We start from the raw sequence: 13,731 nt of genomic DNA on the forward strand, positions 1-13,731 counted from the left end.
GTAGAGACAATCCAGAAGCAAAACTGACACATGATATTTTGAGAACAGTTTTAACAGTTTTAGCCAATTGCTCAGCACCTTCTCTTGATGAGCAGCACACTTAATCTTAATGCAGTAAAGGTGGCCAAAGAGGAAATTTTGAAAGCTTAAGCTTTAAATCCTACAGGCATTAAATCCACCATTTGTGACAGAGATAGGTCATCCTGTGAAAAAAGTTACTCCATTATTCATTATTCAAGATATTTATTTAGATACAACAATTTATGGTCTTGGGCTGAGTGCCACACTGCATAAGGACATCTATTTTCAATTTAATATAACAAACCTGTCTTTTCTCTAATGTTTAATGGATCTTGGTCACAATTATCCCCAGATAATCAATAATTCCCTGGGATGAAGATGCTCTAGTCAAACCCTTATATATATGCCATCTCTGACCATAAATTAGCGATACATTCCAGTAGCCCTGCAGTCATTGCCCACACAAACCCGTTTTGTGCAGGACTCTTGTACACTCAAGCAGAGATGTAACCAAACCAAAGGAAAATTTTATGAGGCTGGTACATGCCAACCTCTTCTCTGGTGTCACTTGACTGACTGCACTTGGGTTACGTGAGGGCTAAATCTGGTCAGTGATGTCTGATCCACTCCCGGTAATGAAAAGTCTGAACCCCACGGTTGGTGTTGTCCAGGTTTGGGCAGTACCTCCATAAACTAAGTGCAGCCAAGTGTTGTTTTTGTTCTTATTCTGGCAGATCATCTAATTAGAGAGCAAAAGCATATTCTCATGCTTGGCAAATCCTTTTGACTTTGAAAGAATTGGCCTCTTTCCTTTTTTTTTTTTTTCGCTTAGACATCATGGAGACCTAGTGCTGAACGACACAAAACAAATCAAATATCCTATTTCAAACAGTTGGCTCTGGTCTGGAAGTACTTCAGCTGATTGCTGCAATTCAAAGGAGAAAACATGATTTTGCTTTGAATACAGTAATGCTTTTTCAACAGCACATTGGCTGACCCATCCTGGATCACGACCTCACACCCATGTCTTTGAAAATAAGTTCATGCCTGCCTCATCAAACGGATGCTCAAGCACCTCAGCGGTGGTGAGGGGAGAGGAGTTGCCCATCTCCCCCTCACCTCCGTTTCAGGGAATGCAGACAGGTAGAGAACGACCCACGCCGGCACCTTCCAGCCCCAACGGTGCCTCCCGAGCCGCAAAGCAGTTGCACACGATGTCCCGTTTTAGACACGGGCAGTCCTTCAGCGCCGAAGGGAGCAGCTCATGTGTACGAGTGCGTGTGTTTGTAGGCCTACGGCTTAGCTGTCCACCCTTGTCCACTTGATAAAGCCTTGTTTGCTGCTAACTCAGTGCTGCTGCCTCAGAAACCTTCGTGAGACAAAGAAAATCCAAGCGTGACCGTTTTGAATGTTTCCATCTGGAAGTGCCTGTGTAACTGCTGTCTAGCAAAGGAGACGCTTCCCTTGTTCTTCTCTCTTCTTTCTCCCTGGCAGGGAGAAGCTGACTGCAACGACTCCTCTCTGCTCACCCAAAACCTTCACAGAGGGTATTACATACACGACTGCATGACTCTGCAGATCGGCCCGAAACCAGTGCCCAAAGGTAGCTATGGCCTGCCGCATGGCTGCTCCGACAGGGTGGTTGATAAGGAGACTGTGCTTTCAGGCATTTTCTGCAGCCTCCTACAAGACTGCCTGGCCATGCGTACAAGAAGCAAACGAGGAAAGCTTCTATGACCAAAAGAAGGGAAAAAAGAGTTACAGCAGATTTAAAGGTCAGATTCATGTGGAAGAAGCATAGAGGATGAACCTTTTTCAAAGGTACAGCTGTTTTGCTTTTGGGCTTTCCATCCATCCCAGCACTACCCAGGAATCCTCTCCGAGTATAGGCTCGAGGTGGGAGGGCAGGGGCTGGTCTCCCCTGGCCAAGCCTGCCTTACGCCCTGCTCATTACACCCCGGGCTCATTAAGCCAGGCTGAAAGGCTTTTTTCAGATCCCAGGACGAAACCTCCTCAGATGCTCGATGGATCAGGTGGCAAACAGCAGCCATCCCTCTGTTATCAGTCCTGCCGCTTCACTAGAGACAAAGTTTTAAAGAAGCAGTATATGGCTTTAGGAGAAGTCTTGGGACATAGCAGGAGATAAATGAGATGCCTAGGCCTCTAGGAGGGCTATTTGTGCCCAGAGGTGTGTTTTAAGTTTCACAGGACCCACACTGTGACACCCAGGGTCCATGTGGACCACCCAGTTGCATGGCAAGAAACCCATTTTTCTCATGGTTTCCGCTGGTCCAGTCTTTGGTGGACTGCTGCTTTTATAGCTCTCTTGTTTTCCCAGCTGCTTTGTGTGCCTGAGATCAGGTCACTGAAAGCAAAGGGCTTGCTCCGAAGTAAAACAAAAGCTCTTTCAAGTTAAGAAAAGAAAACAACCCTACAGAGAGCCCCCTTCCCAATGAAGGAAGAAGTTGCTCTGGAGGCCTTTCTCCAAGAAAGCCAAGGCTGACCTGGCCCATGACTAGCACTGTCAAGGTGTGTGTGTTGTGGGGGAAGGAGGAGGGTGCGTATTTGACTATCTCTTTAAGAAAAAAGGATTTCAGGAAAAGACCAATTTAGGAGAATCAGCAACAGAAATACAAACACAGGATTTAAGACAAGGGACCAAAACATCTTGGTAGGTGGCAGGAAAACTAAGAAGAGCATAAGGGACTGGTCAAAAGCAGAACAATATGCAAATGTATGGATCCAGGACATAGAAGCTCAGTGCCCACCACAGCCACAAACTTCAAGTGAGAGCAGCCCTTAGCTGCTGCAAGAGTGAAATCCAAGACTGGCAGCGAGGTACCGAGAGCTGTTAAGTCTCCTGAATAACAGAGGGAGAAGGGAGAAGACCACCCGGTCCCACTCACAGCCCCATCTCTCCTCCCCATCCTCTTGTTTGCTGAATACCCTGGGGAGCAAAAGGGAAGGAGACACCTCTCATAATTCTGTTTTTCCTGGAATATGTCTTAGGATCTTAAATGGGGTAGTGTCACCCCAGAGAGCTGCAGAGAGCTCACAAGTCTTCTGAGATGCACCAGAAGTAGCTGGTCTAATTTTACTCTTGGAGATGAAGGTCCACAACCTACTGCTGTGAGCAAATTGGAACCCACCAGGCCAAACATCCAGCCAGTGATCTCCTCTCTTCCGCCCCTCTCGGGGCCAGGCAGAGAGCAGGTATCTCACCTGGTGTTCCCCAGCCCCATTGCCCTGAGCGAGCTGAGGTGACTGGTCCCGCAGCAGCAGAGGACCTGCGGCACATGGTCCAAGCGCAGGAGATCCATAGCTCACCACCTCCAAAAGCCAGACACCTCGGCCTCCCAGTTAACATCTGGCCTCCAGAAGGTACCACCTGCCCTAGCTGAAGAAGCTCAAATGGGGCCAACCACACGTGAAATACAGCCGTGTTGCCCAGGCGAGACAGCCGCCTCCATGGAAGAGCTGTGCTTTAGCGCTGAATAGTGAGTTGGAGACGGTGAGGAGGGGAGTTTCCCGTAATGAACGCTTTCAGTTTTACCACCGGTCAGGTTTCCAGGAGCCAGACACTACAGTCAAGTCATTCAACGGCAGCTTTTTCTTCTGCAGCACAGAAATCAAGATTGCCGCCTGCCTGGCAGGAACAGAGCAGGCTTTGAAGGAGTCAGAATTACTGGAGAAAAATGTAAAGCCTTGAAAGTCTGACGCAAAAGATCCGCAAATCCCAGTGCTCTGTGGGCACTGGGGGTGTCACAATCGATTCCCTGATATTTTATGTGGTTTTATTCATACTGTCTTGATTTTTAAACAACTGCAAGAGCAGAAATTTTGTTCCCATGGAAGCTATTTTTTATTGTGCTCCTAAACCTAATCTTAATTCTTCCAAGTGTATTTTGGACCGTGGCCAACACGTGCACGTGTTGTAGGATGCTCCCAGCAAAATGTGAGCACTGAGTCCAGAGCCAGGGGCTTCTGCAGCATCTGCGTGCTCGAGAGGGAAAAGGCAGCAGTGGCAGCGAGACCAGCTGAAATGGGGCAAACAGCACGGCTCAGGGCCAGTAAAGAGGCTGGTGTTATGGTAATTTGACAGAAAAGCAATACAAAGTGAAAAAAAAAAAAAAAGAGAGAGAGAGGAATTTTACTCTTTTACTCTCTCTTGGAGAGAGAGGAACCAGCTACTTTGATAGCCTTAATATCACAATCAGGAGAAACTTCCTGGCTTCATATTTTCCATATAAACACTCTCCACTGGATAAAGTTAATGGTTCCCTGACTGCAACGCAGAAGGGCTTGATCAGTTCAATTGACGTCACAGATTGGGTATTTTAATGAAATGTGCTGTGCTTCCCCCATTTATATGTTTGACCCTAACCTTTACCAGATGTTCAATTCATGCTCAGTCGCAGACAGCGAAGCTCTGTGTTTTGGAGGCTCTCGGAGATCTCCGCTGGAGTGGAAATCAAATCCTCTGACATGAGCTCTGCTGTTCGACTCGCTTCCCACCGCGGTGCCGGCTGCACGGAGGGCTCTGCTCCCCATAAAACCAGGATAGCGTCCTCCGGAGACACAGCCAGAACGGGGCCAAAACAGCTCATACTGTGCGTCGTCTGCCTGTGCCGAAGCGTAAAGTTTTCCCATGCCACTGCATGGGGAAAACACAGTTCTCTCCTATTCCCCCACCTCCAGCAGTGAAAGGTTATCTTGCGTCTGAGGGAGCAGACTGAGAGCCAGAAAACCCAAATTCAGTGTTTGCCTCTGCTGTGTCTCCTTGGGCAAACTGTTCCTTCGCCGAGGCCTTATTTCCCAGCCATGAACCGGGACGATGCCCTTTGCGCAGTGACACCCTGGGACAGGGCTGGGCTTGGGAAAGGGCTCGCGGCTGGGACTTCTCGGGGATGTTTGTATAATAAAAGGCAGACAGGTCTTGCTGGCACACAAACAAGTGACTGTCATGAACCTCAGACTTCACCCGTGCTGCTCCAGACACAAAATTGTCCCACCCGAAGACTCACTTCTAGCATTTTTACCTCCAAAGTGGTTTTTAGCTGAGTTTTGCCAAAAAAAATGAAACCAGCTTGAAATCATCATAAAAAAAAGAGTACCTCACCTCCCATCAGAGATTTAAAGACATGGAAACAGCCCCATCCCTCCGCTTCTGAGCTGGGGAACTGCGATGTAGGATCGGATCCGCCTGACCTCTGATGCGGGGGAAGAGCATCGCCCTCCGGCCCGGCTCCCGCGCAGCATGAAGCAGCAAAGGGGGCTCTGACAAACCTTGGTAACGGCAGTGCTTTAACCAAATGCCATTGAAAGCTTTCCGGCATTTAGAGGTCGTTTAGGAAAACTGCTGCTCATTCTTTCTGAAAAGAGAAGATGGAGCAAGAGAGGGTTAAAATCAGAACCATGTTCCCAGCCCTCCACTTTGGTTTGAGATCATTTGATTTTAGACAAATTAGAAGCTGGATGGAAGCCACCCTTTAGTTCTGGGTTTGGATTAGCAAATTGAAAGTCACTGATGAGGTTTTGCAAAACCAAACCCATATCCTCCTTGGCCTGCTCCTAGCTGAAACTGAACTAGCCCTGAGCAAAAATAAGTGAATCATTCCTTAAAACACAAAAAAACTGCTGAACTCAACAACCGCAAATTGAGGGAAGAAACACATGAAATTCTGTGTAACACACTCATTCCTCTTAGCCCAGGAAAGACTAAACTTGCAACGCTGGCACTTTCCGACAGATTAGACAACAGCAATGCTTGGGACTGTTTAATAAATAAAAATTAATTTTTTTCTTAGTAATTCCGTGCATATATATATAAAACCGGTTATTGTGTGGCTGGTTTGCATTTGTCTCTGAACAGGTGATGGGCAGCTGTCAGGGTGGCGGCCTAAGACCTGCTCGCTTTCCAGTTTGACATTGATTCTGCAAACACCGGTAAGTGGATTGAATTAAAACGGGGAAAAGCCTCTCCTTACTCTAGGAGAACAGTGTCCACCGCATGGGCTTGGACACAGAGCGGGTGAAGGCTTCAGGCTCGCGGGTTGCCCGGTCCCGTGTGTGTCCGCCCAGGTACCAGGGTGGGCTCCCCCGGCCACCACGGCAAGGTGGACGCTCGCTGCGACGGACGGCAGCGAAGCCGCCGTTTCCCCTTGATCTGCCCCCGAATAACCCCGGCCGGGCAGACGGCTTGCGACGAACGACGCCTGCACAGGAGAGCCTCTAGGCTGGGCTTTGCAGGACCAACGGGACTGATGGCAGCGCTAGGAAAGCAGGCAGGGGCACAAAAGCCGCAGGAGGCCAGCGGGGCCCTCTGCAGCCCGCGCTGGTCTCGAGGGGGGTCAAACCCTGCTCCCTCCGCTGTGCTCTGCCCCCGGACAACGTTGCTCTGACCCAACACGCAGCTGATGGAAAGTCCCTGGCGGTGGGTGACCCTCTCCCACCACCCTGGTGCTTCAGGCAGACTTTTTTCAGTTCTGCTGATCTGGTGCCATAAGAAGCAGATTGAAGATTTAGTCACAGAATTATTTGGTGAGAAACCATCCGTTTGGCCCATCGAAGCCGGCAGGGGAGAGGGAGGGCAGCACGTGGATGGCAGCAGGCACCACGCCGCCGTTCGCCCACGGCCCTGTGCTCTCCTTCCATAACTCTGTCCATCCCATCTTTGCGTCCAAAGCAACCCAGCGTGGCCGGCGTCAGAGCAGACAACAAAAGCAACACGTTTAACTGCTCTGAACTCAGCACTCTGACTCAGGCAAAAAAGGAAGAAAAAAAGCAATTTGAAGATGGCTGTTGTGTTGGACCATGCCAAAGTCGCTGCTGATTTTAGGCCAAGGAAGAAGGATCTGGTGCATTCACTGGTCTTGGCTCCAGCTCATAAAGGCACTTAAAAAGCTGTTTAGCTTCAAGTATGTGCTTAAGTGCTTTGCTGAACTGGTCAATTAGCATATCGGCTTGCCTGCAAGTTTCTGTAAAAGCCAACTGAAATCGCTGGGACTTTGCTGAACGCTGTTGATGGCTCTCGGATGGGACCATACGCAGCAATCGCCCCTCCTGGAGGGCGTCTCGCAGCCCTGCCGGCGATGGCAGAGCTGCTGCGCGAGCAGACGCGGGGTTTCGCTGGTTGTCTCTGGCCATCTCAGAGACACGTCAAGGCAATTTTTGCAACGAGCTCCGTCGTGTCTTTGCAAACGCTCTGCGCCACATGGGAACTCTTGGCTGCGTGAAGCAGAGCTCAGTGTGTCCTGCCAGAAAGGGGTTTAAATGCTTATAGTTTGAGTTTGCTTTTCCTGCTAACCGAGGCTCCAAGCCCCAATGATGCTTTTCCTTTAATTTAATTAGGGGAAGCTGTTTCCAAGGAATCATGCAGAAAGCGCACATCAAAGAGCAGCGATGCACCCCTGGATGCAGCGGATGTGATTCACAGTGACTCAGGGGCCGGGCTCGTTCCCGTCCCGTTGCCGGCTGATTCAGCATTCGCAGCACCCTGGCTGTAATCCAAGCTCTGAAATTAGGGATCTACAGTACCGAGCCCGGGATGGGTGGAGGTGACCGAGCACCCATGCCGTGCCCGTGCTCCTTGCACCAAAGCACCCACTGGGGCACCCTCCTCATGTGGCATCAGGGGGATGTGAGCCCTTCTCTTGCTCGAATCTCTGATTTGCTTGCACGCTAAAAAGAGCTGAATTTCTGGTGAACGTCAAGCCTGGGTGCAGAAGACCTCAAGTTTTCTCAGCTCATTAAAAGCCAGGCTCATAAGCCCGTTTCAAAGGAGCTCGCAGCCAAATGAAGTGCTGAGACAAGTCACTTCTTTTAAAACTTCCGGGGAAGCAGGACTGCCGGTGGTGTGCTGCAAGAGGGGAGGACTGCAGGGCTGGCCCGCGTGCCCCTTCTCCCCTCCCGCTTGCCAAACGGCAGCACATACTGGTTTTTTTTTTTTCTCTCTCTCTCTCTCCATGGAAAGTGTAATCCAAATTCTGGTGAAGCTTGAAAGCTGAGCGAGTCCGATGGCCCCCAGCCCCGCACAGTGCGCATTCGTGTGAGGGCAGCGTGAACCACCTGGGTTCCCCCAGCGGAGAGCGGGAGGGCTCCAAGGAAAGCTTTAGGGAGTTGATTCAGTTCGGCGCTCGTGATTTATAACCGTTAACACCACAAATCCCGTCCCACCGCCCTGGCGCTGCTCAGGGGCCAGTATGCAGCTAACCGAGTGAGCTGTGGTCCATCAGGTTTAAGGACGGGCCGGCTCGAGCGGGCCAGCGCAGGAAGAGCTGGACAAATCACAGCCCCTGGGCCGGGCTCACCGGCCGCAGTGATGGACTTTCCCCCAGACCTGGTCTTCAGCTTGCCGGGGCTGAAACTGTCTCGGGCACTTCGAGAGCGGCACAGCGATGCCGTTGACTCACAGCGCTGACCGGGACGTCTCGTGGAAGCCCTTCCCCAGGCCCTGCGACATTGGCAATGCCACCTCAACGCCTCTGCTTCGTAAGGCGCTTGTGGGTGGGAAATCTCATATATTGGCTATAAGAGTTGTTCAAGGTCACACAAGACACCCAGGACTTGATTTCCTCCCTCCGTGACCTGGACCGTCCTTTCCGCTGGCCGCTTGGTCCCACCTGCAGTGCAGCTGCGGGACGTTTCCCGAGCTGCCTCGCGGCCGGACGCCCCAGGTACAAGTCATGGGCTCGTCGGGCCCTGGGGGTCCCAGGAGGGACCGGCACGGTTGTCCCCGCAGCCTTGGCAAGTCGCCCGGCTGTAGCGAAAGCCCCATCGGCTGTAGCACAGCTCCGCTTTCACGGGGTTGGATTAGCCAGAAGGGACCTCAGCTCCCTGCCCCACCGGTGACACCAGCAGCAGGGCGAACAGAAGGGAAAGGAAAAGCAAAAATAAGATTCCTAAACTAGGGAACAGGTCCCGAATGCACCTTTGGAGAAGACCTCTTGAACAAGACGGTTTTGCTGAGCCAGTTTTACCCAGCCGCCTCTCAGAGCAGGAGCGATCTTGGATCAGAGAGTCTCTGCTGCCGTTGCTGGGGGACTCGCGCAACCCATCCTAACGCTTCCTACGTCAGCAACCTCCCGCCCCACGCTGGGAACGGGACCCAGGCGTCCGGCCCTGCCGCCGGGGGTGCGGGGAAGGGCCACTGCCCGGCTCCAGCTGCGCACAGCTGCGCACAGCTGCTCCGCGCGGAGCTGGGCACCGCGGCACGGCCGCCCGGGCACGCACAGTCTGCGCAGCCTTCCGCTGCGTTAAACCATCCCGGCGTTTCCTTCATTCCCCCTTTTTTTAACTTACAAATAACTAAGATGCTTCCTAAGCAGGGTCAGGGTTTCCTATTTGATTTCTCTTTCTGCGTTTCTTTTCCAGCTCCCGTTACGGACAGTTACGCACAAAACCATAACTGCCGTTTGCACAGGACTTCCGCTACGGCCGCGTAACTTAAGCGGTACTGCTGCTCACGAAACAATAAAATAAAAACCAAGGAACAGAACTGGCGATCCTCCTTAAAGCCCCCAGAATCCCGGAGACTAAACGAGCTCCGAACTCGAATTTCACTCAGAAGGGGAGGCCGAGCCCTGCGCAGAGGGTCGGCACCAGGACGCTGGCCACGGCTACCACGTTCGAGCCCTTAAAACCTGCCCAAGCCCCAGGTGGAGCACACGAGCCCCGCTCACTCCTGCCCAGGGTTTTTCTCCTCCGCCATGTATTCTCCTCGAGCAATTTTCAGGACTGAAGAGGACATGGAATGAAGGGAAATTCAAATGAACAATCCAACGATCATTAAAGTAAAATCTGAGCACACCTGCTGAGGTAGCGAGGCAGTAATGTGGCAACTGCCCCTTCCGGCCCAACGCGTGCGCTCGCGGAGACTACGGCATCCACATCCGTGAGGAGAGCAGCAATCCTGAAATTTTATTTTGGGCTGACTGAAAAATTTGCTTGACAAATCCAAACATTTCATTTGAAATTCGGTAGTTTTAGGGCTTTTCTTTCTTTTTTTTAATTACTCAGTTGAAGGAAATGCTGAAGCTGCTGTTTCCACCACCCTCTATCCCAAAATGAGGCGACACCTTCATTTTGAAAAGGCTCAAAGAGGACATTGAAGTTATTTTTAGGCCAAAAGAAACCCCTAAAAATCTAACCAAAAGCTTCAGTAAACACAGCATAGGCTCAGAAAACATCCTGGTGTGACCAAATCTGCACTTTTCACTGGAAAAAGCTGCATGAGAAACATTAGCCTGTGTTTAGAGAGCTGGTGGGAACGGCGTGCTCCGACCTCAGCCGGGGCTGGCCCAGGTTGGAGTTGCCCCAGGACCCGCATTTTCGGCTCCGTAGGGGTGAGTTACAGGACGCCCAGGCAAAGGGTTTCGTCTGATCCCGGCGCCTGGTCCCTGCCTGGCGCTGCCCAAAGCTGTTGGCTGCTTTATCCCTCCCAGGACCAGCCTGGCTCGGGTAAGAGCATGTCCCTTCTCCGATTGCTGGAAAGTGCTGGCGTAAGCAGAATCATCCCGTCTTTGGTGAATTCCCCATACAGAATAATTCAGCTTGTTATTTAAACAGAAGAACAAATTTTTGCTATTTAGCAGAAAGAAGAAACAAGTCAAAACGGCTGGGCTGCGCCAGGCCTCGAGCGGAGCCGTTCCGCTGGCACAAACGGCTTTTCCCAGCGCCCGTGCCGAAGGGCAACGAAACGCACAGCTCCTCCGCGCTTGCTGCAGTTCGCTGCTTCCACGGCGGACGGTGCAAGTGAAGATTCGCAGTGAAACGCGCTTGCACGCCGACACGCGGGCGGCGAGCGCCTGGGCAGGCTCCAGGCACCCGCGGGGTGGAGGCTGGCCACCGAACGAGACGCAGGAGCCCGTTGTCCACGTCCACCTCTGGGCTGGTCACCTCAGGTGGCGCCAAGCCGGCTGTTGCCGGCAGAGCTGCTGGGCCCTGTTCTGCTCTCAGCTGCGTCACCGCAAATTTGGAATAATTCTACCGATTTTTGTAACGTAACCCGATGTTAATGGGGAGCAGGATTTGGTGCGCTTTCAAGATTCATGCTGTACGACAGAGAACAGGCTCCAACCTCTGGCTCATTAGCAAGGGAACATATATTGAAATTAAGTTCTCAGTAGGTAAACACGTCTGGAGCGTTTTTTCCCCCCGGTTATGGAAACAGCCTGACTGTGTCTCTACTTGCAGCCGAACCGTAGCCTGACACCCGCTGCCAGCACGGGCAAACTTCCGCAGCACAGAAAAGGTTTTTATCTGCTTGAGCGAGTGAAGCAGAGGTGGTCTGAGAGCCCCTCCGGAGTTAAAGCAAAGGCTGGAAATAGCGCCGTGGGAGGGACGCGCTCGCCCCGAGCACGGCCTGGAGTTAGCAGACGAGCCCGAGACGATAACGCTTCGCAGCACCGTGATGGATTTCAAGAGTCGCAGGGACACTTCTTGCACATGCATCATATCCAGCTCCTCCGCGGCGAGTTCCCTGAAGCTGGACTTGATTTATTAATGTGTTCATTAGAGCAGAGACTGTTTATTCTGGACTTTGGGAAGAAAACCCTTAATGGCAGAGCCTGCTACTGTGGGTTTGCTCCGTGCAAAGCCAGGTGGCTCTTCTCTGCCAAAGCGGTGGTTTTTGGCACGCCCTTCGGGAGCGAAAGCCTGAAGGCACGAAAACAAGCGTGTGGGGCTCAGCAGCACAGACAACGGCCCGCTCCTGGGGGGGAAGCAGCCCCAAGCTGCTCGCAAGAAAATTAGGTGTTACGGGGACCTAGTGCCAAGAGCCGAGGATGGGGGCCGGACCGTCTGGTTTCTGGTCCCAGCTCCGTGCCAGCGCTCGTCTTGAGCAATACGTTACACCGCAGGAAGACTCGCTGCCCTCGGGGAGCTGCCCGGGGAGAAGGGTTTGGCAGGGGGTTCTGGCAACAGAGCCCTAAATCAGTTCAGTACCAGTTATATCCATCCCGTTTTGATCTTTGGGGAGCTTTGTCACCCCGAAGATGAGCCGTGCCTCAGTTTACCAGCCACCACACGCAGATAACGCGCCCTCTCACCCCGCTGTTTGTTATCAGAGCTCTCCATCAGCACGCAGCATCCGGAGGGAAAACCCTGTGACCATACCCCCCCCCCCAAAAAAAAAATAAAACCCTAAAAGAGGCTCAAGTGGATTTTCTTTAGCGGTTTCTGTGCGCCACAGGCATGGGTGGCATCGAGCTGCTCCCCAGCCCGCTCCTCCCTGTGCCCACCACCGGCGGTGCCGAGCAGCCCGGCGCGTGCCCGCGGCGCCCTTGCCAGCTGAAACAGCGTTTCTGCTTATCTGTAGCTTTGCTTCCAGCCATTTAGAAACAGCTGCTTTCTGCAAACCCTTCTTCCCCCGCAAATAGATCGCTTGGTCCTTGCTGAGGACCCGGGACACCGCTTGCAGCACAGCTTACGAACAAGCAGCAGTTCCCACCAAAAAACTAACCCCCCCCCCCACCCAAACCCGACAAACGCCACCCCAAGCAGCACCCCAGCCTGCCGAAGCGGGTTTCGCCTGGCGTCGCGGGCGGGAAAGGGCCGCTCTCGCGCGGCCGCTCCGCCGGGCACTTTCCCTTCGTTTCTCAGCGCCGAGGCGGCGCAGGATTCGCGAGCGCTCGACAGCTCGGAGAGCGATGGGGCTCGTGGCGGCGCGAGGGGAAAGCCCTTTCCTGCCCGCCGGCGCGCCGCTGTCACCACCCAGCCGAGCGATTCGGGAGAAATCCGGGCTTTCGCCGGGGCATTTCTGGGGGTGGAGCCCGCTCCCGTCCTTATCGGCACGGCGGATCTTTCCCAGCGCTAACCTGGTGCCAGGGTGTCCGGCGGCCCGCGACGGCCGCGCAGCAGACGCCCTCGACGGCGGGAGGATATTTACGGCCGCCGAGCAGAGCCGCCGCTTCCTCGCGAGCCCCCGCGGACAATGCGCTCCGGGCGCCGGCCCCCAATTGTACTGTCAGAAATTGATACGGGCCCAAGAATGAGAAAATATTGTGTTTAGATCTGCGATAGGCAAAGCAAAACAAGCAGAGCTTGCGAGGGTTTTTCTTTTTCCTTCCCTGGCGTTTGTTTGCTTTTGCAGGGCTGCGACGAGCGGGGGGAGCCGGGAAGCCCCCCGGCACGTCCTGCCCCGCGGCGCAGGCGGGCACCGGGCACCGGCCCCGGGCTCCCCTCCAGCACGAAACTCCTCCGGCGCCTGCATCCGCACGTCATCCCTGCGTTTCGGCTGCCCCATGCCGCCCTCGGGCCAGCGCAGCATCCCCCCCAGTAGCTGCTCCTCTGGCAAGTGATGCCATTTCACAGAGCCCAACCTCGAGCTGCTGGCAGAAAAAAATAAATAAAAAAACAACTGCAGTTTGCCCTTGGAGAGCTTCCGCTAAGCTCCAGAAACTTTTGCTCTCCAGCCGCCCAAGAGCCCTTTGGGGCCGCTTAGGCCCTACAGGGTTGGACATTGCTCTGAGGTGCCCAGCCCACCCCTGGAGGAGATCATTTGGCTAAAGTCCTACGGACTTGGAGCGCAAAAGCCCATTTGAATCAGCCCAAGAGCCGGTTGAGCTTTACGCTAAGACCCCCTTGCACCTTGACGTGCGGAGATCACTGCGAAGCCCTGCTCAACAGCTGCCGGAGGCAAGGGCACGGTCCCACTGCCTCATCCTTGAGAGCCAGTCCTGACTCATTCCCGGGCAGGGGAAGAGGACAGGG

At 53.3% G+C, this 13,731-nt stretch overlaps 1 long non-coding RNA gene across 1 annotated transcript; it reads right to left on the reverse strand.

The window, feature by feature from the left end:
* Positions 1-223: 223 nt before the first annotated feature.
* On the reverse strand, positions 224-12,957 carry LOC136993690 (uncharacterized). The gene is made up of 3 exons (XR_010886095.1): positions 12,837-12,957; positions 5,141-5,393; positions 224-1,752 (listed from the first exon to the last, which is right to left on the reverse strand). It is a non-coding gene; the product is annotated as an uncharacterized lncRNA (long non-coding RNA).
* Between the last annotated feature and the right edge of the window lie 774 nt (positions 12,958-13,731).

This window comes from Apteryx mantelli, chromosome 19 (assembly GCF_036417845.1).
Source record: "Apteryx mantelli isolate bAptMan1 chromosome 19, bAptMan1.hap1, whole genome shotgun sequence".
Classification (NCBI taxonomy): Eukaryota; Metazoa; Chordata; class Aves; order Apterygiformes; family Apterygidae; genus Apteryx; species Apteryx mantelli.